The 26,784-nt window shown below is 51.9% G+C and overlaps 1 long non-coding RNA gene across 4 annotated transcripts; it reads left to right on the forward strand.

Annotated features, from left to right (window-relative positions):
- The first annotated feature begins 459 nt into the window (after positions 1-459).
- Positions 460-25,285, forward strand: LOC141575294 (uncharacterized). 4 transcript variants are annotated; one of them, XR_012502800.1, is made up of 6 exons: positions 460-1,246; positions 9,253-9,406; positions 11,553-11,727; positions 17,280-17,408; positions 20,108-24,476; positions 25,002-25,285. It is a non-coding gene; the product is annotated as an uncharacterized LOC141575294 (long non-coding RNA). The 4 variants fall into 4 exon arrangements; XR_012502801.1 differs by having other exon boundaries at positions 20,108-24,022; positions 24,243-25,285; XR_012502799.1 differs by having other exon boundaries at positions 20,108-25,285.
- Positions 25,286-26,784: the final 1,499 nt, after the last annotated feature.

Consider the following 26,784-nt stretch of genomic DNA (forward strand, 5'->3'; position numbering starts at 1 on the left):
ACAGCTGAGAAAGTGTTTACCAGCCCTCAGGGCCTGGATCGTGGCCAGGCTCCCAGTGGCCGCGCCCACGTGGATTCCTCAGCGAGGTTACATACCGACAAGCCGGCAGCCCCCAACGGCAGCTAGTCTGCTGAGCGCCCGAGGGGGTGGCCTCGAAAATCTGGCCCTCGGGCAAGCACAGTGCAAAGACGGGGAGGTGGGGTGGGGGTGTGCAGAGGGAGGGAGGGACAGCCCTCCTGCCAGCCCCCCAGGAGAAGGGAGGAAGGACGGAGCCCTCCACCTTCCCACACAGGGTTCCCAACTAGCCAGAGCGGACGCGGCCTTACCCCTCGGAACTCGACCCCCGAGACCCGTGTTAACCGGTCTCGACACAGAATCCCAGGGGCAGGAAGTGGGTAGCCCTGTAAGCAGAGGAGATGAGCCCACAGACCCCATGAGGATGCAGGGAGGAGACGGCACCTGTGACAAAGATGCATTCACCAAACTCCAGGAGGGAAAAATCCGAGGACGATGTCATCTCAGAACAGTGGCCGGGGCTGCCAGCTGGCCCGGGGAGCCCCTCCTGCCGTCCAGAGCCCAGCACACACCAGACAGACAGCCTGGCGGAGCTCTCAGCCCCTGTGGTGGGAACTCAGACACGCATTCCCTGCAGCTAGGAGTCCGTCCAAGTCCCGGCCTCTGCCAGGTTCTCGCTGAGAGATGAAAATGCCTGTGTATTTGAACCTTTACACAGAAAAGGCCCTGAAGTGTCCCCTCCCCCGACGCAGCTTCCTCCACTTGAGGGCCGTCTGCTGGGTCCACAGAGGAGGACGCCAGGCGCTAACTGGCCAGAATGCAGGACCAGGCAAACCAAAGTTCACCCGAGCTGGGAGAGGCTGGGAGGAGACGTGCAGGAGGGCAGCTCAGGCCGCCCCCAGGACACTCTGCCACCACGAGGGACATTCCGGGCACCTGCCCTTCCCGTGCGGTTTCTTGGGCTGTCTTCAGGTGGAGCCAACAGCCCTGGGGTTTCGAGCAAGGAGGCAATGGACTGTACTCTGAGTGTGGCTGCGCTGACACCTGGGGCCCGTCCCCAAGTGCCTCTTCCTCCCCAGGCCAGAATCACCACTCCCGCCCCAGGAGAGGCCGAGGGCTTACCTGTTCCAGGTGGGCTCGCGCACAGTGGGGACTCACCACATGGAGGGAGAAGAAACACGGTCAGCAGGTGCATCCTCTCTCTCCAGGGAAAACGAGGCATCACGGCCAGGTAAGGCTCCCATGCCCGCATCCACCCCGACCACAGGCACGGCCCCAGAGCCCCAGCATCGCAGGACACAAAGACCCGACTTAGCAAGTGCAAGCTTTTGCTCACTTCTTTTGTAAATTCGGGGTGCTTTTCAGAGACTGCATGAAACCAGGGCGCCTGTCTCCAAGAGAAGTGCCCACGGCTCGTAAACACAGACCCTCATCTCTAATGGGGGGGACCCAGGGGACTCCCAGCTGGTGCCAGCCCTCCTCACCCAGCAGTGGGGGGAGTGGGGCCAGGAGAAGGAGGCGGGGCTCCACCTGGGGGTCTTCCAGCTGCCCCCCGCCCCCCCCACAAACACACCCAGGGCTCCCATTCACGAAGCGACCGCCTTTCCTAGAATGATTTCCACAAGCGGAACTGAAAACAGAGTCGAACGGGAGGCAAGCTCAGCGCAGACACTTCACCCTAGGCTGGAGCTCCGAGCATGAGCCGGTGGGAGGGCGTCCCTTTGGCACCACCACCACCGGCCCCTGCAGACATGAGTGCATGGAGGAAGACACACAGGCCAGCGTGATGAGGCCACCACTGCAGTCAGGTCATGAGAGACACGGCTGCCGGCAGCCGGGATGACAGACCTAATGGAGATAAAGACCCCGGAGCAGGTGGGACCCCTGCTCCGCCCCCTCCTGGCCATGGGGCCTCGGGCTCTGATCACCCTGGGCCTCGACTTCATGGTCCGAGAGCCGCAGGGAGCAGGAGCCTGTGGTCTCAGAACAGGGCAGCCTCCCTAGGCAGGCAGGGCAGTCAGCAGGGGAGGGGACCAGCTCATGCGGCTCCGGAAGGCCCAGATCCTGGCACTGCAAGCCGGACCAGCTCCCGTTAGCTGCCTCCTGGCTCTGTTCCCCCAGGACTCCTTGCATCCCCATCCTCAGAGACTTTTCTGAAAGTGTGCACAGCAGGAGAAACTGCAGGGATCTGACGAACTGTCCTTGTGGGCTGGAGTGTGCAGCCGGTGACCTTGGCTCCTGCCATGACGACTATTTATAGTTCCTATGCCAAGAAACTTCTTTTACCAAGTTCCTCAAGGAATGTGACACACAGTCATTCATTTGTCTAGGGCGTGTCATTACTCCCCCAGGACTCTGACTCACGCTCTCGCCTGGGGCAGGGCCCTCTCCCTGGGACCCCATCCCCTCCCCTACACCCAGCAGCCCCCTCCCTGCACACTCCACAGCCCCTCCCACTGCCTAGAGTGGCTGACCCAACGGTCGGCTTTGCTTGACACTGAGAATTCCCAGGAAGCAGGAACAATCTGGAAAAGCAGGGTGTTACAGGACGGTGCTGGCAGTCAGACCAGGAGCCCCATGGTTACTGGAGCAGGATGACTAATTCCATCCTTTGTCCAGTTTTCATTTGGTACAGGCTTGTGTCCTGATGCCTCACTAAACACTTGACACAGGTGAGGAACGTGCAAGGAATCAGAGCTCCCATCTTTGAAAAAATCACTATCTGAATTCCACACAGTGTAATATTATTCAGCAATAAAAAAGGAATGCGCTATCAGGCCATGAAAAGACCTGGACTACCCTCAACTGCTGATTCACTAAATGGAAGAAGCCAACCTGAAAAGGCAAGGTACTGAATGAGTCCAACTTTGTGGCGTCTGGGAGAGGCACAACCGTGGAGACGGTAAAGGAGATCAGAGGTTGCCAGGGACCTGCCCCGAGGCCGCAGGGGTGCAGGCCCGGCCTGGGGAGTCCTCCAGAACACGAGGCAGGGTGCTGTGCTCTGGGCACCCCGGGCCCCCTGCTCCCCAGCCAGCACAGTGAGTCTGGGCTGTGGTCACGTCACTGAGAGCTGTGCCAGCTGCACCAGTCTTGTCACTTTTGCGGAGTGCCTTCTCCTGTCGGGCACACACGCCGTATGGACTGTCCCCTCCGTCAGTCCGTGAGCTGGGCGTGGGGCGGGGTGAGCGGGGTCCCCAGCTCAGAGGAGCAAAACTCCCCAGGGTTCCTGCCAGAAAGGGGCCAGAGGACCGACTCTGACCCTCCTGTCTGTCTTTCACACGCACTGCTGTGCAAGGCAGACAGCAAACGTCTGAGGAAAGGCCTCGGGGCAGAATGCCTGCAAATGGCCATGCACAGGACATACTGACTCGGAGACAAGGGCATCTGGGTGGAAGCCACCGGCCAGGAGGAGAAAACTAACGTTTGCATCAGCACTGCAGACACCTGACTGAGTAAAAGCCACCGACCACTGGACACACGGACACCCATTCCTTCCACATGGCACAAAGAACCCCAGGATGGGAACTACCTGCACGTGACGTGTCCTCCCTTCTGGTAAGGAAGAGGGGGCGGCTGACCACAGCCTGGCAGCACCCGGAGCTGGACCACCGTGCTTGGTACTACGGGCGTGAGCAGAGTGCAGTCGGCGCCCTGGCTGCACCTCCTGGAGCCTCGGGCGGCCCCCAGCCCACAGCTCTGCATCCTGACCACAGAGACAGAAGCACCGGGCTCCCGGAACCCAGGGCTGGAGCCACACAGCTGCAGGCTCCCCACCTGCCCCTCTGACCTCCAGTCCCTGCCTGCCTCCCAGTCGGAAGCAGTGCTTTCTCAGGATGGAGGCCCCGAGTAACCATGCAGTGGCTGTCCAGGGTTCAGGTCGGGTCAGGAGCGGCGGCGCGAGCTCACGGCTTTCCCTCCCGGTCCCCTGTGCTACCTGTGACCACACGCCTCGCAGTGCCGTCTGGGCTCCTGCTGTTTTCATGGGACAGACAGAAACACCGAGGCGCTAGGGCGTTTCCAGGCGGCCTGGGCACCCTCTGCGTGAAAGAGTCTCTTCAGCCTCTGCAGGGCCGCCCCCAATCACTGATAGGGCTGAAAACCAAGGGGGCAGCCAGCACACATTCGGGACCTGGGAGGGTGGGTGTCCCAACGCGGCTCTGTTCCTCTATCCCATCCTGTGTGTGCGGCCCACACACCCAAGCGCCAGACCATTGTGCTCGGGGGCACCAGGCACCCCCTCGGGGTCTGGGAAGGCGCCACCCCTGAGCAGCCCCTTCCCCGCCCAAGTGGCGGGATGAGGACAGCTTCCTCCAGCAGCCGCAAGGCCTGGGATGCGCGGAAAGCAATGAGCCGATGGGGATGCGCAGAAGGGACTCAGATGCGGAGATGCGCGGACGGGGATGCACCTGCGGGGATGCGCGGAGGGAGACGAGCGGACGGGGATACAGGGATTGGGGATGCATCTGCACGAATGCGCAGATCGGGATGTACGGAAAGACAGGAGCGGAAGGGATGCACTTGCAGGGACGCGCGGAGAGAGATGCGCGGGAGATGCGCGGAAGATGCGCAGACGGAGATGCAGGGATTGAGATGCACATGCAGTGAGCGATGCACGGACAGGGATGAACCTGCACGAATGCACGGAAGGAGATGCGTGGAGAGAGATGAGCGGAAGGGATATACCTGCTGGATGTGCGGAGGGAGATGTGCAGAAGGAGACGGGCAGACAGGGATGCAGGGATTGAGATGCACCTGCACGAACGCTTGGACCGGGATGTGCAATTCAGTATGTGTGGACGGGGATGCCCTTGGCCCAGTCCCAACAGGTCCAGGCACACCTGCAGGCCCTTCTGGCTGCCGCACAACCTGAGAAGCTGCTGAGCGTCCTGTCTGGGCCACGTAGGTTGGTCTTACAGGGAGGAGGCGCGACGCTGGGTCCAAACTCCACATTCCTCCCCTGATAGGAACGGAAGCCTCGGTAATGGTGTCAGGGAGGCGACGTCGAGGGATGGGGTAGGAGGCAGAGCCAGTGCCCACTAGTGACTAAGGAAGCCGCAGAGGGGGCCCCAGAGGCCTGCACTTCATGGCCCTATCACAGGTCCACGTGGGGCAAGTCGCCGTTACCAAGGACGACCACAAACAAACAGGGCTGCGCCCAGCCACACCCGCCTGCAGGGCGCCTGCTGCCTGCCCTTATCAGCAGCCTGCCCCGGAGCCGCCGGGTGGGCCAGTGGGCAGGACAGAGGGGGTCTTGCAGGCGGGAGCAACCGTGCCCCGGGGAATGGGAGTGAGTGTGCCTATGTGACTGTGCTTGTGACAGTGAGCGCACACCCCACAAAGGCGCAGCCTGCACCTGGCTTCCGAGGGAGCCGCAGTGCTGCGGATGCCCCGGGGCCAATGCGGGGCTCCTTCTCCAGGAGGAGTGCGGCCGTCTATAACAGCCCCCAAGGGCGCCTCCGGTCACCCCGCCAGGACAGACGAGACACAGGGCCGGGAGGGGGACGCAAAGACCCCCACTCAGGGCAGAGGCGCACACCCTTCCCCGAGAGCCCGCCCGCTTCCAGGGTGAAGAAGCAGGGTCCGAGCAGGCGGGGTCCACAGAGGCGCAGAAGGGCTTCCGGGCGCCGGGCATGCTCCATCTCTCCACCTGGAATCTGATCACACAGGTGCGTCCAGCATCAAAACACGTTGGGCTGGACACTTAGGACATGGGACTTTTCTGAATGTGGGCTTCAATTTTAAATAAAGTTGATTTTCAAATATATGCTTAGTTTCCAGTGCCACAGAGTCGGCTGGATAGAACAGAAAAGGCTGAGGACCTTAAATTCTGGAGCGCCCCTGCCCGATTGACTCGGGGAGCCCTTGCTCTGTGAACTCAGCCTTCCTCGGCTGTGAAATGCGGATCCCACCTCCTGGGGGATGCGGGGCCGTGAACCAAGAGATACCAGGAGCGGCTTTGATAAAGCGGGTGGGGGGCACCCAGGTCCCTACAAGAGGGGGACAGTGAAGGAAGACCATCCCGTTGAGCTGGGGGACACTCCCTGCAGAGCACAGATGGCGTGTTCTGGCAGCAGGGCTGGCTCTGGAATCACCCGCAACGGGGAGCGAGCTGGCATTTGCCTGGGTGGGTCCGGGAGGTGAGGACACCTGAAAGGTGGTGTCCCATGGCGAGGATAGGACCCCCGCTGCTCCCCGGAATTCCATGTGCTTCTGGGGAAGGACCTGTCTGGATGTCAGGTCTGGCAGGTAACGTGGAAAACAACTTGCCCGGTGGTCTTAGCGAGTGAAGGAGCACGTTTTGCTTCAATTTACTCATACTCAGAATAAAAGTTAAGGTCCTGGCCGAGGAGAAGGCACATGGGGACAATGGAGGGGACCCCAGCACCGAGCCAGGACTGCCCTGAGGACCCCCAACAGCAGGGCAGGAGCAGGGTACCCATGCACCTAACCCACCTGGAGCATCTGTCCCTGGCCAGTCTGTGCCCCACAGGACCGCTGCAGGTGTCCTCCTGGGGGGGTGTCCCACCCATCACACAGGCGCCAGCCCCTCCCCTCACCCTCCCACACCAAGCACCCTCCCCCCAACACTGCAGGCTGACAGCTGCATGGCCAGGGCGTCCTTGCAGCCCGGGACCCAGGGCCCAGGACAGGGATCAGGACACCATCCCTCAGGGTTGAACACCTCGACCGGACTGGCCCAGATAGCAGTGTCTCTGTGCACAAGGTGGGCAGAGCCAGGACACACGGGACCATGAGCTGCACTGAAACTTCAGGACAAATAAAGGGGGGATGTTTCCTTTTTCTTAAAAGAAGAGCTTAAAAATGATATGGTGCCACCTCCACGACTTTTTCACACCCTCCTTGTTGCAAACAGAAAGGAATAAAAGATGCAAACAGAAACAACAATTGCTTAAGGATGGAAATGGTGCAGTCCACAAAGGGGGATACTGAGGGGATTTCCCCGAAAATACCTAAAAGAACACAATTTACATGTCTAAAAATGGGACAATGAGCAGCCTGGCCTTTTCAACTGTCCTCTGATCCAGGGAAGGTCTGAGGAGAAAAGGAAAAAGTGACAAATTTTAATAGCTTGCAACTTACCACCAAATCTTAAAAGAGGTTCAATTTAAAAAAAAAGAAAAGAAAAAAAGTAGGGTTCCTTCTGGATATACGCCCAGGAGCGGGATTCCTGGGTCATATGGTAAGTCTGTTCCTAATCTTTTGAGGAATCTCCATACTGTTTTCCACAGTGGCTGCACCAAACTGCATTCCCACCAGCAGTGGAGGAGGGTTCCCCTTTCTCCACAGCCTCTCCAGCATTTGTCGTTTGTGGATTTTTGAATGATGGCCATTCTGGCTGGTGTGAGGTGATACTTCATTGTAGCTTTGATTTGCACTTCTCTGATAATTAGTGATACTGAGCATTGTTTCATGTGCCTATTGATCATTTGTATTTCTTCCTTGGAGAATTACTTGTTTAGGTCTTCTGCCCATTTTTGGATTGGGTTGTTTGGTTGTTTCTTATTAAGTCGTATGAGCTGCTTATATATTCTCGAGATCAAGCCTTTGAAGGAACCCTACTTCAAACAGACACCTGCACCCCAGTGTTCACAGCAGCACTATTTGCAATACTGAAGACATGGAAACAGCCTAAATGTCCACCAACAGATGACTGGGTAAAGAAGAGGTGGTATATTTATACAATGGACTACTACTCAGCCATAAAAACTGACAACATCACACCATTTGCAGCAACATGGATGTCCCTGGAGAATGTCATTCTAAGTGAAGTAAGCCAGAAAGAGAAAGAAAAATATCATATGAGATTGCTCATATGTGGAATCTAAACAAAAAACAAAACAGAAATACAAAACAGAAACAGACTCATAGACATAGAATCAAACTTGTGGTTGCCAATGGGGCGGGGGGTGGGAAGGGGCAGACTGGGATTTCAAAATGTAGAATAGATAAATAAGATTATACTGTATAGCACAGGGAAATATATACAAGATCTTGTGGTGGCTCACAGAGAAAAAAACTGTGACAATGAATATATGTCTGTTCATGTATAACTGAAAAATTGTGCTCTACACTGGAATTTGATATAACATTGTAAAATGATTGTAAATCAATAAAAAAGTTAAAATAAATAAATAAAACAAAGTAAAAAAAATCTTAAAAGAGGGGGACTTTTTGATAGCTCAGTGGTAGAGCGTGTGGTAGACCATGTGCTTAGCAGGCATGAGGTCCTGGGTTCCGTGCCCAGTTCCTCCATTAAAAAAAAAATCTTAGAAGAAAATGTTGCAGATTTAGCATTAGGCCACATAAGGCCAGCTAGCTCAGTCTGAATGTCCACATACCCACGTCCCATAAACCCGCCTGGGTTCACCTGATGCCATGAAACTTCCACCCACGTCTGCTAAATCCTGCTCATGGGGGTCACTCTCCACCCAGAATCCCAACCCGAGAGCCTAAGAACTGCCTGCAGCCCCAGCCCCTCTAATCGGGGCCCATTCCATTTGCCAGGCCTTCCTTCAAAGGCCCAGCAGTTCCCTCCTGCCGCCCCTTCCCCAGAACCCGGCCCTCCCCTCTCCTGGGCAGCTCCCAGCTCCCCCGCAGGCCTCTCCCACAAAATGCTTTTCCCAAGTAAAGGAGGAAATCTCTAAGGACAAAAAGGTTTCAGATTAAGACTCCAGAACCAGGATATCTGCCTCCCACCCTGCGAGAGGCCAGGTGAGTTTCCTCTGAAGACGCCCTGAGCGGGGCCGGGGGAGGCCGGCCGCCCAGAGCCCCGTGCACAGCCCCAGGCAGAAACCACGGCACACCTGCTCTGGGAAGTTCCAGGGGGGAAGTTCCGTGGAGCTGGGGAAGGTGGCATTGAGGGCCGTCCCTCCCGCCCTGAGCAGAGCGCCTGGCTGTTGGGAAGTCGCTAGTTTGCCCGTGTGCTGGAAGCTCTGTGTGCAGCCTCTCGGGCAGGAGGATCCTTGGCTTCCTCCACTTGGAGACAGCGGCGGCGATGTGCGGCGTCAGGGTCGTGTCCCCGTGTCCTCATGTGCGGCCCAGGCTGCAGGCAGGCCCCAGAGGGCTGGGCGGAGCGTGTGGCGCCGTGCTGCTCTCTGGGCACCCGGCGGAGGGGAGGGTGCCCGGTGCCGACCGCTGCTGCGTTGGTTTTCGGCTCTTGCCGGTGTGGGCCCTTTTTGTCTGTCATCCAACCCAGCTCTCCCTTCTGTCCCGCAGGTCACCCCGTGGGCCGGAGGGCCCCAAACTTTCCGAGGACCAGCCCGCGTGGCCTGCCCCGTGAGCGGCCCGTCGTCTCCCAGCTGGGCACCTGCACTTGGTCCCACATCGTGCCCTGTGCAACCTCGCCCCCCACCGCCAGCTGCTCCGCTCGGTAAGAGGAAAGCATAGTCCTCTGTTTCTTCCTTGAGTCACTGCAGAAGAAGGGCAGATCGCTCTCCGGGGCTTCCCTGTGCACGGGCGGCCCTGACTGGGCTTACCCCCGTGTCTCTCTGGTCCCTTAGCAGAAGCACTTGATGGGCCGCATCTTCCCCGTCCTGCCCTGGGGAGGGAGGTGTCTCTTGTAGAGGGAAAGAGGGTCCTCTGACGGAGGGCAGACGTGTCGGTTCTGCACACGGGCCTCCAACAGAGACCACGTTACGGGCTCCCTGGAGGAGAAGCCCGCCCCTGTCGCTGTCTGCAGCGAGGGGAGCCCTGACCTTCCACAGCCGATGATCGGTTATGGAAGAAACACCCGAACCCGTGGCCTGTGGTCTCTCCAGTCAAGGGTCCTGAGACCTGTCTCCCACTCGGTGAGATATGAGAGCAATTGTCATACGTGGACAAAAGGCTCAAAGTTTTGTTGCTGGAGTATAGTTAACTCTGAAAAGCCTAATCCTCCATATTTTGTGTGGTTTTTTTTCCGATGCAGAACCTTGTGCAGCTCCGGTGTTCCCTGGTAGCTCCCGTCCCCCTAGGTGACCACACAGGCCCTGATAATTTGGGAGATCGTGTTCGGTGGAAGTCTTTCTGGGATATGTATTCTTTTTGTTTTTGCAGCAGCCTCTTCTGGCCTCGTCTGCATACTGTGTGTTCTGTTACGGGTCTGGCACGTCTTTTTGTTTTCAAATTCAATCTCTTGCCCAGGGTCCATTGGCTTTTCCTCTCAGCCAGTCACCTTGAGTGTTGCTTGCAAAAGGCATCAGCGACGGAGTGCATGAGGGCTGAGTACCTCAGGCTTTGACTGTGTGTTTCTTAAAATAGCATAAGAATGGTGAGCCCTTGTTCCATACTGAGTTCTCCTGGCTCGGCTAACTCCTTTTTACCTCCTTCTCTTGTGATTGCTCCTGGGTCACTGAGACCGGTTCATGTTGTCATTTTTGAATGGTTTCCTGACTCAGGCTGGGGGATTCTCCTCTGTAGAATGCCCATTGAATTACTTGTAACTGAAAACTGAGTAAAGCCACCCCTCCAGCCTTACACCGTGTGGTTTGTGCAACTTTGAGTCTTCCTGAGTGTGGTAAATATCACAGCCCATCATTGTCTCTTCTGGGGAGGTAAAGGTGCCTTCCCCGCTGCCTCCAGTTGTATTCTTGGGCAGAAAAGCCTGATTCTCTGAGATGGTGCATTTGTAGTAGGGAATAGAGGCTGGAAGGGAAAGAGCCCACAGTGAAAATGCCTACTTCCCCGCAGGACCAATTTGCACCACAGTCCTGGCATCATGTTCTCCATCCCGCGCTGGGTCGGTTCTGCCCTGGAAGCTGTCAGAGCTGCTTCTCTGTCTCATCACACACCGTGGGATTTTCCACATGAGCTAAAATCCCGTTGGTGTTATTTGCAGGATTGAGACTTCCCCCTTCCCTTTCCCATAGGGCAAACGTAGTGAGCTTTCCCTAGCGAACTTAAAATCCAGACATCCCTGAGAATAAGGATGATTGTAGCGGAGACTGACTCCCTTCTGAGGACAGCCTTGTCCCCTCAGAAGCACTTTGCCAGCTCCCCCACAGGACTGCGGGATGCCCAGCTCCTCAGAGCTCATTGCGCCCAGGGGCAGCTCCTGCATGGCAGAGGAGGGCCCTTTGTGAGCAGGGAGTAGAGAGGGTCTGGCAGGGTCCTGCAGACAGAGCAAGTACCCAGGTGCGGCTCTGATTCTATGTGTGGGAAACCAGGCTTTCATTTCCTTTCTTTCTCTGTTTCTGGTTCATGCAGACCATGCTTCTCTGGAGCTGGGGAAGGTGTCAGGGTGGGTTGTCCCGCACAGAGAGGCTTCCTGTTTGGGAGGTCCTACTTTATCAATTTGTTGGAACCTCTGTACATCATCTCAGGCAGGACTCTCGCTTCCTCCACTTACAGACACCGGCGGTGTCGTGTGGCAACAGTGTTTTATCCCCAAGGTCGAGTGTGTGGCCCTGTGCTGCTGTCTGGGCACCCGATGGACGGGAGGGTGCCCAGTGCTGACAGCTGCTGCATTGAGTTTCAGGTTCTGTAGGTGTTGTTCCTTTTGTCTATCATCCAACACAGCTCCCTCTCCTGTTCTGCAGGTCACTGTGGAGTCCCGATGTCCTGGTACTTGTGCAGGACCATTTGGTGTGCCTTGCCCGATGGGACACCCAGCGTCATTTCTCAGAGGGTACTCATCACCTCCACCCCCACCTCTGTTGTGGCCAATGTGGTCTCAGCCACCACCACCCCCACCAACACCAATTACAGCACTCGGTAAGATGAGAGCATGTGCTTCTGCTCACTTGTCGAGTCTTTGCAGAAGGGGAGATGGCACTCCAGGGCCTTGCGATGCCTGAGGAAATCTGACTTGGGACATTGTGACATATGTCTAGCTTCCCAGCACACACATATGATGGACTGTGTCATTTCCCCGTCCTGACCTGGGAAGCAGGTGTCTCTTGTGTAGAACAGAAGAGACTTTTGACAGAATATCAAGTGAATTTGAAGTCCCAGTTTGGCAGATGTGCCTCTTGCATGGACCATGTGATGTGCTCTGTGAGGGGTGAAGCACAGCCCTAACTTCAGGGGCTCACGGGGTTGCCTCGAGGGGTGAGGGAGCGAGTGAGGGAGAGAGACATTCACAACAGACAGCTTGTCACCATAGCAGATGTGCCCATGCAGGGCCTCAGAGTGCAGAAGAGGGACACGTGAGCCACACAGGAGTGAATAGGAGGGTGTGGAGGGGAAGAAAGAAATTGAGGGACTGCCCAGAGGGCTTCTGTTGGGTTCACTCAGATGGAGCTGGAAGGTCACTCCTGGCAGGGCGGGCAGTAGGCAGTTCAGGCGGGCCATGTGAATGCAGCATGAGGTCCGCTCAGAGCCACGTGTGTGTGCAGGGGACTCAGTGCAGCCATGCACGTATCCCCTTCAGAACCCAGTCCCTCTAGAAAGCCCTCAGTTCACAACATCATGTAAAGATGATTGTTCTCTTGAGTTTCTGAAAGTTCTGGGTCTGGATGAAATCTCTGGGTATCAGAGAAACTGAAATTTAGCTTGTTTTTTTCAGGGTATTTTGTGTGGCTGAAGTTTTCTTTTGCCCCAGTGATTTGAAAAGTGCAGGCAGGATTTAGATCAGCTGAGCAGGTGCCTTGCCCTTCAGCATGAGGCAGGTTCTTTGGGGGAAGTCAGGGGTGATCAGGAGACCCCCTGTAGGACCCCTGTCCCCACACCCCTGCTCCCTCCTGGCACCATGCCCAGTGTCAGCTTGGCATCTCCACATTTATGTCACAAGATCCAACTTCTGATTCTTTGAGTTCTTGCAGTTCATCCCCTAACACCAAGACTCAGTGGGGCCCCCACAGGGTCTCAGCATTGTTGTCTGTGAGCCAGGGGGTAATGCTGGTCCCTGACATCATTGTGAGGAGGGTTGGGTCAAGCACACACATTGTTTTGCAAAAAGACTGGGACATACTTCTCACTCAGCATTCTCATAGTTTAAAAGAAAGTGTCTGCACACAGAATCATCAAAAGAGACCTCAGGAAGTCCATTAAATTAAACTGAAGATATAAGAGCTCAGGCCCAGAGCTTACCATTCTCTGCTTTAAAGATAAGGTGAAAGGACCCTTTCTTCTATTAAATCTTAGGTCCTACTAGTTAAAGAAGGAAATACAACAATGAGAATGTGCACATTTTGAGATCTGTGTCTGAGATGTGAAAACAATTATTTTCATTCTGTATAGACACAGAGATGCACACACAGATTACAGTGTCCGTCAGAGGCCATACATACATTAGAGAAGATAAAATCAAGAAAAAATAAGATCCTACTAAAATAAATAACTCTTTTTGCCTTACCGCACAGTCAGTTTGGCAACTGAAGGGGCCCCTGAGCTGTGACAATGATGTATTTAGAGAAGATGTCGGAGGTGCATTACGGCCCGAATGTTTCCCTGCTCCATCCTGCCCCCTCCGCTGTTCTCTCCTATTGTCACCCCTAATGAAATTGTCACAGTTCTCTCTGTGTCAGTGTCTGCTTCCTGGAGGACCAGTGGTCACACTCTCTTGAGGGCACGCAGTGATTCACAGGCACACAACTCACAAACCAGCAGGAACTAAGATGACAGGGCAGATGCAAGGTTACCCCTTTAGAGCAGCAGTGACCGCAGGGGCCCCGGGGCTCCTCCTGGGTGGTGCGTACAGCCTGTGTCTAGATCTAGTGATGGCTGTGCTGCTTCAGTCTGTAAACACTCACTGGGCATGTGGGGCCTGTCAGTCACGGGGGTGTCCGGTCGTGAGCTAGATGACCAGAATGAAGTGGCCGTGTCTCATGGTGAGGAAAGGATGAGGTGCAGGAGGGGGCCATGGGCGTCCAGCGAGAGGCCCTGCACTAACCAGGCCCATGTCCCCACCCCGTGTCAGCTGCCCGGCAGCCCCAGCTCCAGGCAGACCCTGAGGGGGGCTGAGGGCGGCAGTGCTCTCAGTGGGCCCCATGAGCACCCTTCATCCTCCCACAGCCTCCTGACTCTGAGGTGGGTGGGGCAGGGTCAGTGGGTGGGGCGCCACCACTGCCAGGGAGGTGTTGGGTATAAAACGAGTCCAATCCACTCTGCGCTAGCTGTCCCTGGAGCCCACGGGGCCCTCCCTCCTTCCAGGTGGGGGAGGCAGCCAGCCCTGCAGCAGCTCTGGGGTCCAGGCTGGGCCACAAACAGGTCAAGGTGAGACTGCTGTGCTGCCCAGGAAGTGAGGGGAACAGCGATGCAGCAGTAAATGCCAGCAGGAGTAGCTCTGTAACCGGGATCCTCCACTGTGAGCAGGGCTGGGGCTGGAACATCACTGTGAGGGTGGGAGGGCTGGGAGAGATGTGGCCCTGTGGCCCTGGACAGGGCTAGACCTGAGCTCAGGGCCTGACGGCCTAGGGGAGAGTCAGAGAAAGACACACGCAGGGAGAGACTGTGTGTGAGTGAGAGAGAGAAAAGTGGGGGTCAAGTCCTAAAGAGGGACAGGAGGTGACAAGAGAGGGACACCAAGTAGGGGGAAGCAGAGAGAAGAGGAGGCAGGAAGGAAAGAGGGAGCCAGCCCAGGGTGCGTGGTGGGGGACGATGGGCCAGGGTGACTGGGAAGGGGAGTTGGCCCATCCTTCACCAAGCCCTGCATCTGCCACTGTTAGGGCCGCAGGGACCAGCAGCCCGCTCAGCTAGACAGGCACCACTGGTTCTCAGGACGGGGCTGAGAGCCACGCCTAGGGCCCTCCGGCCATTTCCCAGGTAAGGAGGACCAGGAGGGCTCTCCCCAGCACCACAGTGGCACCACCTCTAGCTTCACAGAGACCCTGTGAGCAGGCACCGTCCCATTCCCGTTCCACAGAAGGGAAACAGAGGCTCAGCCAGCCAGCCGACTTGGCCCTGTCTGCAGGGTTATTCACTTTCCCGATGCTTCTTTCCCAGGCAGGCAAGTGCCCCTGTCCTAAGAAGGGGGCCTGTGACAAGCCCAAAGGCTTGGGTCCCACCCGAGTGCCCTCTGGGGCTGGGTGACCTGGGCAGGTCTCTTCCCCTCCTTGGGCCTCGACTGTATGACCAGGGGCCCTTCTCCCCATCTTCCTGGGAAGTGGGACCCCAGCAGGGCCATCGCTCCAGGCCTCCCAGGCCCCTGGGTGGTTGTGGGGTGATCTCTGGCTCTCGGGGGAATTCCTTTCTGGGCAGGGCGATGGCTCATGTGCGCTCACCACTTGTTACGGGGTCACATCTTGCTATTTCCGTCTGGAATGGGACTTAACCTACCATAGAGCCTAAGACTTGGTTTTTCACGTTTTTCTAAATTGGCCCTTGTGCAGAAGAGCAGCTTCCCTGGCCAGGGTGACAGACCCAGTCATGGTGAGGGGGCCCTTCCTACTCCCCTCACCTCGCTGCTGCTGGTCACCCCCAAACTCCAGAGCCATGCTCACCCCCTTGGATTCCCTGCTCCCCCTTCCCCATGCCAAGCCCAGCCTCTCCCCCTGCCCCAGAGATCCCTTCTCCTGAGGGAAGTTGTGGGGCCCTTAGGGTCAGGACTCCAAGCCCTGTGTCACGGCAGGGAACACCCCAGCTGATTGGTGACAGGCCTGGAAGCAAGGGTGGGGCCCTGAGCCCCCACGGGCTGTGTGGCCTTGGTCAGGTCACAGCCTCTCAGCCCAGCATCACAGCCTTGCACACACCTCCAGGCCCACGTGCCTGAGATGTCACTCAGTCACACACACAGGCTCCAGCCCCACTCTCCACCCCCATGCAGGCACATGGAGGGCACACATGCACACACAGGGACATGTACACACATACAGGAACATACACACATGCACGGGGACACACCCACAGGCTCATCCCCCAGCCACCAGGATGCCACTTCATTATCTTACGTGTCGCTGCTGCAATAAAAAAATTAAAACATGAATATTCAAATGGTACATGCTGGAGAGGGAGTGGAAAACAGTGAACCCTTGTACACTGTTGGTGGGAATGTAGTTTGGTACAGCAATTATGGAAAATGGTATGGAGATTCCTCAAAAAACTAAAAATATACTTACTATATGATACAATAATCCCACTCCTGGGCATATATCCAAAGGGAACCTTAGTACAGAAAGACACCTGCACCCCAATGTTCATAGCACTATTTACAATAGCCAAGACATGGAAACAGCTTAAATGTCCACCAACAGATGACTGGATACAGAAGCCATGTCATATGTATACAATGGAATACTACTCAGCCATAAAAAATAATATGCCAATTGCAGCAACATGGATGGCCCTGAAAAACGTCATTCTAAGTAAGCCAGAAAGAAAGAAAAACATATGACAACACTCATGTGGAATCTAAAAGAAATTAAAAATAGAAAACAAACTTATGGTTACCAGAGGGGAATGGGGTGGGAAGGGATGCACTGGGAGTTCAAGATTTGCAGATAGTGACTGGTAAATATAGAGCAACAAGTTTATACTACACAGCACAGGGAACCATAGTATCTTGTAGTAGCTCATGATGAGAAAGGACATGAAAATGTATACACATATGTTCATGTATGACTGAAGCATTGTGCTGTACACCAGAAATTGACACATTGTAAACTGACTATACTTCAATAAAATAAAAATTTAAAAACCTGAACATTTAAAACGACCCTTGAGAGAAATGGCCCCATCTCACCAAAGGCAGGAAAACGCTGGGACACTACGGGGAGGAGGAGGCGAGATGGCGCTGAGAGGACGGGGGAGCAGGAGGGCAGCTATAGAGGGGCGCCAGGCAGGGGGCAAACGCGGAGAAGAGGGGACAGTTGCTCTGGCTCAAGGAACGCTTGCCAGCCAGATGCGTGACGTGGCCCTGTGGCATTTGGACAGACCAGGGTGGGGCAGGGCTGAAAATGGTCCATGGGCTGACCTGGGCCTCTTTCTGGCTTCCAGCTGGGCTGGGGATGGAGGGACACGTGTGACCCAGCCTCCCCTAGCCAGTGTGAGCTGCGGAGCAACCTGGGCACAGGCTCAGCCGGGAAGGTCTGAAGCTTGGCCCCTGCCTGGGTAAGCTGTGTGCTTTCTGAATGCTGGACCTCTCTTGTCAACGTGCCACCCCACGCTGACACACGTGCGTACACACACACACACCCTCCCAGTAGAGTGCCTTGTAGGAGATGCTCCATGTGGGGCCACCAGGTGACACAAGCTGGCAGTTGGGAAGAGGTACACACTGTGTTTGTTCCATTTGTACTTTTTGTTTCTTTCGTCAGGTTGGATATATTATCATTTGTTAATGCTCCTCTTCATTTTTATGTACTGAAATTTATTTATTTTTTGAATAGAAAACATGACGATTAGGCAAGTTAAATGGCTGAGAGGTGACACACACCCTGGGGTGCATCATGAACCTCCTGGATCTTGGCTAATGATGGAAGTGGACACATGAAGGATTCCTGGTGTGACAAGTGAATGTAAGCATCTTGAAGCCCAGTCATGTGATGTTTCTACCTTAATGTTCTTTGAAATAAATGATTGCTTCCCCATGTTCCTGCTTTACTGAATTACCCACTGCGTTGATGAGTCAGCCTCAGATACCAAAACCTGCAAAGTAATATACCACATCATATGCTTTCACTCATGAAAAATAAATGCATTAGCTTCCTTTTTTTGAAGTAAGTCATTTTAAATTTGCATCTTATATTTGGTTATCAAGAGGCACGCAGAACCCTCCTATTTTAATGAGAACAGTGCTTCTGTGTCTTTTTATCACATACCTGCTTAATGTTAGGTGTGGTATTGCTAAGTCAGATCCACATCTAGTTTTTTTTTTCAGCATAATAGGAAAATCCTGCTTCACACAGGTGCATGGTAGTAAACGAAGCAGTACACAACCTGCATGCCTTGCAATGCTTGTCTACTCCTGATTCAGGCTGCTCCAAAAATCATTTCATGAAAGTTCAGTGAAATTTTGCTTCACCTGGGAATCAGATGTTAAATCAGTCAGGCTCTCATAGTCCCATGACACTAAGGAGGTTGGGTTAAGTTACTGTAAATAAATTTCTAACCCAAGCATTATTATCCTTTGTTACAGGAAAATATTAACAGAGTAGAATGCAAACCCCTGCGGTGCTGCACAGTGGCCTTGAAAGTATCTCCATCAACCATAGGATTAATTTCAGTCAAGTCACTGAGTGTAGGAACACAAAGTTTTCTTTTAATGACATTTTACCAAATACTGTAAAAACTATCACATTTTCCCCTTGCATTGACAGATTACACTTGTTTCTAGGGGAAGAGTTGACAGCATCCTCTCCCCAAGCATTCCCAAGGCCAAGGGGTTCTGGTGCCAGAGAAAATGAGTCAAAGCAGTGGAAACCCCTGTAAACTTGGAGCAGGCTGGGCCCACCAGCGCTCGGAGGAGGGGAGAGGAGGGGATGGGAAGGTGGGAGCTTGTCCTCCTGAGAAGGAGAACAGGGTGGGGTGGGCGGGGCACTGAGCATGCGGGATTGAGCAGCTGCAAACCAGCCTTGTGGCTAACTCATGCTCCATGTAGGAGTCTCAGAAGTGTCAGGGAGATGATTTGAAGAGGCCTCAATTTGGAGATGTAGCCTTAAGAGAATGGCTCAAGCACAAAACTATCAATTTATAAAAAGATGAAATTATATCCCTACATTATGCCTAGTTTAAAAAAATTAACCCCAGATGATTCAAGGATTTAAACATTAAGATAGAAATGCCAGCATTCTTAGTGGAAAGGAGAGTGAATGTCTCTAGCCCTCAGGGAGGGGAAGGATTTCTTAAGCAGGACAAGGAGTGCACTTACCATGAAGGCTGATGAACCTGACTATATTAAGATTAAGAACTTTATTCATCAAAAGACACCTTGGGGGAGGGTGTAGCTCAGTGGCACAGTGCGTGCTCAGCATGCATAAGGTCCTGGCTTCAATCCCCAGTGCCTCCATTAAAAGATAAATACCCCACTTGTTGGCATGTGAAGCTACCGAGCCCATAAAAACTGGCAACACCATGCCTCGCTCCCTCCATCACTCCCTCGTCTTCCCAGACCACATGCGCTCTGCACTGTCTATGGAGTGCACATTTACTCTTACCTTAACCTGAGCACCCAACCCCCACATCTCATGGCTTTTCTCTCGCCTTCTGAAACAGCCTGCTTTCTGTGCAGTATGTATTTCTCTAAATCAAAAAAAGATAAATAAATAAATCTAACTATCTCCCTCCCCCAAAACAAACAAGACACCTTAAAGAAGGTGAAAAGCAATTTAAACTAAAAGATATTCACAATACATAACAGTTGAAAAAAAATTAGTTAAGAGACTGAGACTTACTTTATAACCCCAAGACTTTTTTTACAACTTGTATGCATTATTATGTTGATTTTTAACATTAAATTGAAGAAATAAAAATCTCCAGTAAAGTTAGTTAAACTATCTCCTCTCAGATAACTGTTGGAGCCTAGATGATGTAATGAGGGAATTCAGCGCATTAAAATTATCCCCTTTATGTAAATGACTGACACTCTCCATTTACAGGATCTAAAAAAAAAAAAAAGCAAACACATCATAACTAATTATACGAACAAAACTGTTTGCATACCAGATGCCATTTATTCTAAAACAATTGTCAAAGAATATTTCTGGAAATGCACTGGAGAAAGTAGCAGAACATACATGGGAGACACACACCAACTTCAGGACAATGACTCCCTGTGGGGAGGGAAAGGAAAGATGCTTTAGTGGTATCTATTTTAAAGAAGAGAGAAGTGAGGCAACTGTGGAAAATGCTAACATTTTTAAGTGGAAGGGGGTGGTACATGAGTCTTTGTTATACAACTGTTTTGAATGTGTGAAATTTTTCATAATTTAAATTGGGGGTGGGGGGTCCAGGGGTAGGTAATTAGGTTGGTTTATTTATTTATTTAACAGAAGTACTAGGGATCTGATTCCAGGGCCTCGTGTATGCTTAGCATGTGCTCTACCACTAAGCTATAGCCTCCTCCCCTATAATTTAAATTCTTACTTTAAAATTAAGCACACTGGGAAGAAGTGTGCATCAACACTAGTTTTCTCAGGATATTGGAAACAGGATTTGTCTACACTGGCTCGTTTTCTAGAATGACCAACTCTGATGTTTATATTTTAAAACATGTCAGACCTGTTTGAATGATTATGAATTGGTAACAAAGCAGAGAATCAGAAGACAGATCACAGGTTGCAGAAGACACAAGATGTAGAATCCGCAAGCCTGCCCTCCGCCTGCCCCACCTGCTGACTCTACAGAAACCTTCATGCCGGCACTGATGGTGACTGCCGTCCCCTTTCCCCCCGGTAACCATAAGTTTGTTCCCTATGTCTGTGAGTCTTTCTGTTTTCTAAATAAGTTCATTTGTGTCTTTTTTTTTGATTCCACATATAAAGTGATATCATATGGGATTTTTCTTTTTCTTTCTGATTTACTTCACTTAGAATGATGATCTCCAGGTCCACCATGTTGCTGTAAAGGGCATTATTTTATTTACTTTTTTATGGCTGAGTAGTATTCCATTATGTATGTATACCACATCTTTATCCATTCATCTGTCAATAGATATTTAAGTTGTTTGCATGTCTTGGCTGTTGTAAACAGTGCTGCTGCAAACACTGGGGTGCATGTGTCTTTTCAAATTATACTTGTCTCTGGATATATGCCCAGGAGTGGGATTATTTATTTATTTTTAATGGCAGTGCTGGGGACTGAGCCCAGGACCTCGTGCATGCTAAGCAGGCACTCTACCACTGAGCTATACCCTGCCCCTTTATTGACTTGAATTGTCTGAGAGACCATTGTCCAGCCCTGTCTCTTCTTTGTAGCAATAGATTGAGAAGAGAGGCTGGTAGATGGCCAAGCCCACAGACATAGCCTGGTTACAGATCCTGCAGGTCGGGGGTGGGGGGGTAAGGAAACTGCTTCTCTTTCTCTTTCCTGAGACAGGGGTTACATTTATAAGAAAAGTTTATCTCTACTTCAGGGAATTGATAATGGTGCTTTTTTTTAATGTGTTAATAAAAACATGACAAAGTGGAGCTGGGGAGGGTGTAACTCAAGTGGTAAAGCACATGCTTAGCATGCATGAGGTCCTGGCTTCAATCCCCAGTAACGCCACTGAAAAAAATAATAAATGAATGAATGAATAAATAAACCTAATTATCTCCCCCCACCAAAAAAAAAAAAAAAAGTAAAAACAAAACAAAACATTACAAAGTGGTCAACAGGATCATGAATAGAGCAAATTAAATCTTTTTAAAAATTCTTTAGGGGAGGTAATTAAGTGTAATTATTTTTTTTTTAATGGAAGTACTGGGGATGGAACCCAGGGCCTCATACATGCTAAGCACGTGCTCTAGGCTGAGCTGTACCCTACCCCCAAAGCAAGTGAAGGATTTTGAAGGACACTTCATTTCCTCATCCCCCCTCCTCTGCCCTGTGGGATGCAAGTTGAGTAAATCCTGTTTTGGAAGGGAGTGCGTGGCTCCAGACTTGATGTCCTGCTCTTCAGATTGTTATTTATCAAACTCTTTTTCTCACATATGGGAAGGATTGTCACCTGGGGAATGGCCATGGGTCTCAACCCGTGGGCTCCAGCTAGTTCAAGGGCTTCCTGGTACAAAAGCTACTTAAACCCCTGGCTCCACAGAAGGCAGCAGTCACCACGGTATTCTTTTATGATTCGTGACAAAAGCAAAGCAAAAAGAATGACATAAATGACCAACAACAAAAAACACCCTGAACTCCCTGGCACGTTCATCATCCTGGGCAGCTTTATTCTCTGTAAATGTCCCTCGTTGTTGGACTTTTTCATTTATTAAAATATCTCCCCAGAGGGGAGAGGGTACAGCTCTGTGGTAGAGCACGTGCTTAGCTTGCATGAGGGTCTGGGTTCAATCTCCAGTACCTGTTTTAAAAAATTTTTTAAATAAAAATAAGTATTTCCCCAGATTTCATTATCACCTTCATGGATCACAGTTTAGGAGACTGGCAGGGAGGAGATTTACTTTCCCATTGCATCTAAAAAGGATGTATTTTATTTAAAACAAAGCTTTTCCTGAAACAAGAGGTGATTTTTTTTTTTTTTTAATGCGGTCAATGTGCATTCCACACTGTTCCCCGCACGTACTAGGTAAGCCAACCACACTGCTAAAACAGAAGGCGGGAAACTCACGGGATTTATGGTCTGCCTATTACACAGAAGCCTATTACTCTGTTTAAGGAATTAAAAAAGATATCTTGAGATTGGAGGATTAACTAAAAATGTCATTGTAGTTCGAATAGACTTTCTTCCTTTGTAGGAAGTGTGCCAAGTTATCTAGTTAATGTTGTATTTTAAACACACACATACAAATATAAACAGTATGGAAGGATAAGATGACAAATGATACTCCCTTTTCTAACTAATTTTCATAACATACTCTCAGACTTCTTTTTTTTCCTTTCCCATATCTGGGCATATAGATTTAACTCATTCCTTTCTATTAAACTTTCTGTTACAAAAAACAGATCAAAAGGAGGTAGAGAAACAGTGTAAGGATCCCAATCTATCTATTGTTCAGCTTCAAAATAACCAGTAATCTAGTTTGTATTTTATTTCCTACATTTACATTGTTCAGAGGCAAAGTCTAGATGTATCATTTCATTTGTAAATATTTCCTAATCACCGTTGACCCTTGAACACCACCAGGATTAGAACCGACACGCCGAACAGTGGAAAATCCACTGATAACTCACAGCTCCCCCCCCCCCCGTATACCGGGTTCCTCCCTGCCTGCCACCAGGCAGGTGGAGTCAGCCAACTCCCAAGTGTACTTACTACTGAAAACATCCACGCCCAAGGGGGCCTGTGCAGTTCAAACCCGTGTTGTTAAAGGGTCGATTGTATTTAATTTTACTACTAGATCTTAACTTTTTACAGTAGTGTTAGATTAATAGAAAAATTGAGCAGATAGGAGAGTTCCATATTGTATCTTAGCAGTTTCCCCTGTCATTGTGTCCTTTATAGAGTGTATTACATACACTGTTGATAATCTGTAAAGTCAACAACCAACAGTGACATTTTACTATGAAGCAGTCCCTACTTATTCCCATTTCCTTAATTGTTACCATCTATCCCTTTTCTGTTCCAGGACCCTCACATTGCCTGTCATCATTGCCACCTCCTTAGGCTCCTCTTGGTTGTGACATTTTCCCAGGCTTCTATAGGTTTTGATGACCTTAACAGATTTGAGGCGCACAGGATGCCCCTAGTGGAAATCGTGTAAGGTTTTCGCCAAGATTAGAGTGAGATTATAGGTTTTTGGGAGGAATATCAGAGGTCAAGGACCATTTTCATCACATCATGCAAGTTTTCCTCTCTCCAAACAAGTTGTTTCAGGTGTTGGAGCGTGCGTTTTCTGGAAAGAGGTCTTGAATGGTGGGGGCAGGCACTCAGCTGGGGCTGAGGGTCCCACCTCCCGCTCCGTGAGCAGCTGCATGGTCCCCCAAGGTGGGCAGGAGTGGTTCCTAGGGCTGGGGGAGACCTCAGCCTGGAGAGAGGGGCCTTCTAGAAGACATGGAGGACGGTGGAGTCTTCCAAGCCCGCGTGGGTTCTGTTCTTCCGCCGCCCCACTTCGTCCCCTGCTCCCATTCCCGGATTCCCTCCGCTTGGCACCCAAGGAGCCCCATCTGTGCAGCCAGCCAGAGACCCTGGCAAACTCCAGCCTAGCAGGCCTGGGGGGTGTTCCAGGCCCCTTGGCCCACAGAGTTGGTGACTGACAGCGTTCCTGCTCGGGGATCGCTGGTTCGGAGAGGCGCTGGGACACGGCGGCCCCGGGGATGCGGGTCTGGGCGCGTGGAAGGGGTGGGGCCAGGCAGTAGGAGGCCGCCTTCCCCAGCTCCATCCCTCCCTCCACCCCGCGACTGGCAGATGCTGCTCCCGGCACTGCTCCGGTGCCTGGGGCTTCCTCGCTCCCTAAGTCTGAGATAGATTCGAGACGACAGGCAAGTCACAACCCAGAGACCCTCTACGTGGAGCTGTGGATGCTGCCCATGCTGTTCGGTGAGTGAGCCGGGAGCCCGCGCCCTTGGATGCCCGCAGGTCGCATCCGGTCCGGTTCTGCCCACGTCACTACTCACTGGTGGGGCTCTGTCGTGCCCCTGAAGTTTCCCGGAATACTGGACCCTCCGTGGGCCAGTCTGGGTGGACTCCGGACCCGAAGGCCCCTTCCCTTACTGACCGTGGTCCTCGAGGCTCAGCACCCCTCCCCTCCCCTCCGCAGGCCTGGAAGGTGAACTGATGATGGCGCTCCACCAGTGGTTCCGGGTCTTCCTCGTGGTGAGCGCGGTCCCAGGATGCGGAGTCCTGATCTTCATTATTGGACCGCCCTTCTACCAGTGTTTTACAATGCTCCTCATCGTGGCGATGTCTTTCCAGCTTCAGATCCGCGACAACCGAGATAGGGGTTTCAGGGGCCCCAGCAGAGAATGATTCCTCCACCCAGGAGCCCGGGAAGGTGAATTTCGTTCCCCGCATCTTTGAGGCTCATTCCAGTTCTTTAGTCTGGGGGCCTGGGACAGTTTCGAAAACAGCCACCAATTCTTAAAAACCCCTGGGTGTGGGTCCAGGCTCCCCAGCAGGGAGAATGATAAGTTTGGGAAGGAGTCTGTGGCTAGACCCAAAGGTGAAAATCTAACACATCTGTGCACTCTGGGGCGAGGGTCCTCGGAGCAGCGTCTTTAGGGGATGTCTTCCGCAGAGTCTCCTGCGGACCTGCCCTACCACTTAGATAACCAGGACAGCGGGTTTCCAAGCTTAGTACCTAGACCAGCGGAATCCGCATCACCCGGGAGCTTGTTAGAACTGCAAACTCTGGCTCCCATCCTGACCCATGGAATCGGAAACTAGGGGTGGCACCGTGTAATCTGTGTTTTAACACGCCCTCCAGGTAATTCTGATACACACCAGAGTTTGAAAACCATCACTCTAGGGTCATCTCCTCAAGGCCTGCACCCAACTTGCTGCTTTCTTTTTATTTTAGCCAGAGCCCGGAGCAGACGGGTGCTAATTTCTTTGCGGGCCTCGGGCGTTCGGTTTAAGGCTGGGGCCGGTGCTGAGACCCTTATCCAGACGTCTGCTGGTGGCGGACCTCACCACAGGGACGGCATTTCTGCTAGATGGAGTCCAGGAGGCTAAGGCGCCATGAAAGACGCGATGACGATGGGTGTGGGGACCACCATCCTTAATTCTGTTACCTTCAATTTATTGCAAGCTTGAGCTTTTAAGGAAAGTTTCAGTGGTTTTATAGTAAATGATCTTTATTGATTTTGTCTTTTTTGTTTTGTTTAAGTGAAAGCAAGCTTACTTAGAGAGACACACACTCCATAGAGAATGCCAGTGGTCTCAAGGCAAGAGAGAGAACAACTCATTGGTTTCATCTTGGTCAGTGTTCTTTCCAGGTTATGATGGAGAAAGGAAAAAAAAAAACCCAATCTCAAAAACTGGTTTCATCTCCTCACAGTGTTGGGAGGGGGTGATGGAATCTGAGGAGTCCCCAGTACCCTGGCTCTGGAATCCAGCTGGCCTTTCCTGCCTGGGTCCCCACCAGGAAGAAGGGGGAGCATCAAGGAGGGAGATGCCTGTTTTGGGGAGTGCAGCCCAGCAGTCCAGGCAGGTGAAGGGAAACAACTATTCCTTGGTTGGTGTACCCCCGCTCTCTGCTAGCTTTTCAGGAACAATTCAGCTGCAGCTGTGAGCTCTTCAAAGCCAGTTTGGAGGGAATTGAAGAATTTAAATGGAAACGTGTGTGGAATATGTCTAGTGGTTGTGTTTGGCAAGTGAAGTTGATGCTCCTGGATAGTTACAGCTGGGTAATCTTTGTAGAGGTGGAGAAGAGAGAAATAGCTGGTGATGGAGAGGGCACTGAGTCAACGACCAGATTATTTCCCCCTGTAGAATAGGATGGGATGGTGTCTGGGTGTGATGCTGGGGGAGGGAGAGGCTAACAACCTAGAGGCAGGTGGGGATGATAGTGGCCCTCAAGCCCTGTGAGAGCAAGAGGGAGGCAAACCCAGGGCCCTGGAGGAGGGGCCAGCTTCTGGAAGGTGGAACATATGTAACAGGAGGCCCACAGGGGGGGGTTCTGGGAGACTTTTGGAGAGATTCCTTCTGTCTGAAGAGAAAAAATACTCACTCTCTTTTTTTAATTGAAGTATAATCAGTTTACAATGTTGTGTCAATTTCTGATGTACGGCATAATGTTTCAGTCATACATATACATAACATATATTCTTTTTCATATTCTTTTTATTATAATTTACTACAAGACACTAAATATAGTTCCCTATGCTATATAGTAGGACCTTTGCTTATGTACTTTATATATAGTAGCAGTATCTGTAAATCTCAAACTCCCAATTTATCCCTTCCTACCCCCTTTCCCCTCAGTAACCATAAGCTTGTTTTCCATGTGTGTGAGTCTGTTTCTGTTTTGTAAATAACTTCATTTGTCTTTTTTTTTTAAGACTAAATACATAAGTGATATCATATGGCATTTTTCTTTCTCTTTCTGACTTCACTTAGAATGATGATCTCCAGGTCCATCCATGTTGCTGCAAATGACATTTTATTTTTTATGGCTGAGTAATATTCCATTATATATATACCACAACTTCTTTATCCAGTCATCTGTTGATGGACATTTAGATTGCTTACATTTGGCTATTGTAAATAGTGCTACTATGAACATTGGGGTTCATGTGTCTTTTCAAATTATGGTTCCCTCTGGGTAAAATGCCCAGGAGTGGAATTGCTTTATAATATGG

Source organism: Camelus bactrianus, chromosome 27 (assembly GCF_048773025.1).
Source record: "Camelus bactrianus isolate YW-2024 breed Bactrian camel chromosome 27, ASM4877302v1, whole genome shotgun sequence".
Classification (NCBI taxonomy): domain Eukaryota; kingdom Metazoa; phylum Chordata; class Mammalia; order Artiodactyla; family Camelidae; genus Camelus; species Camelus bactrianus.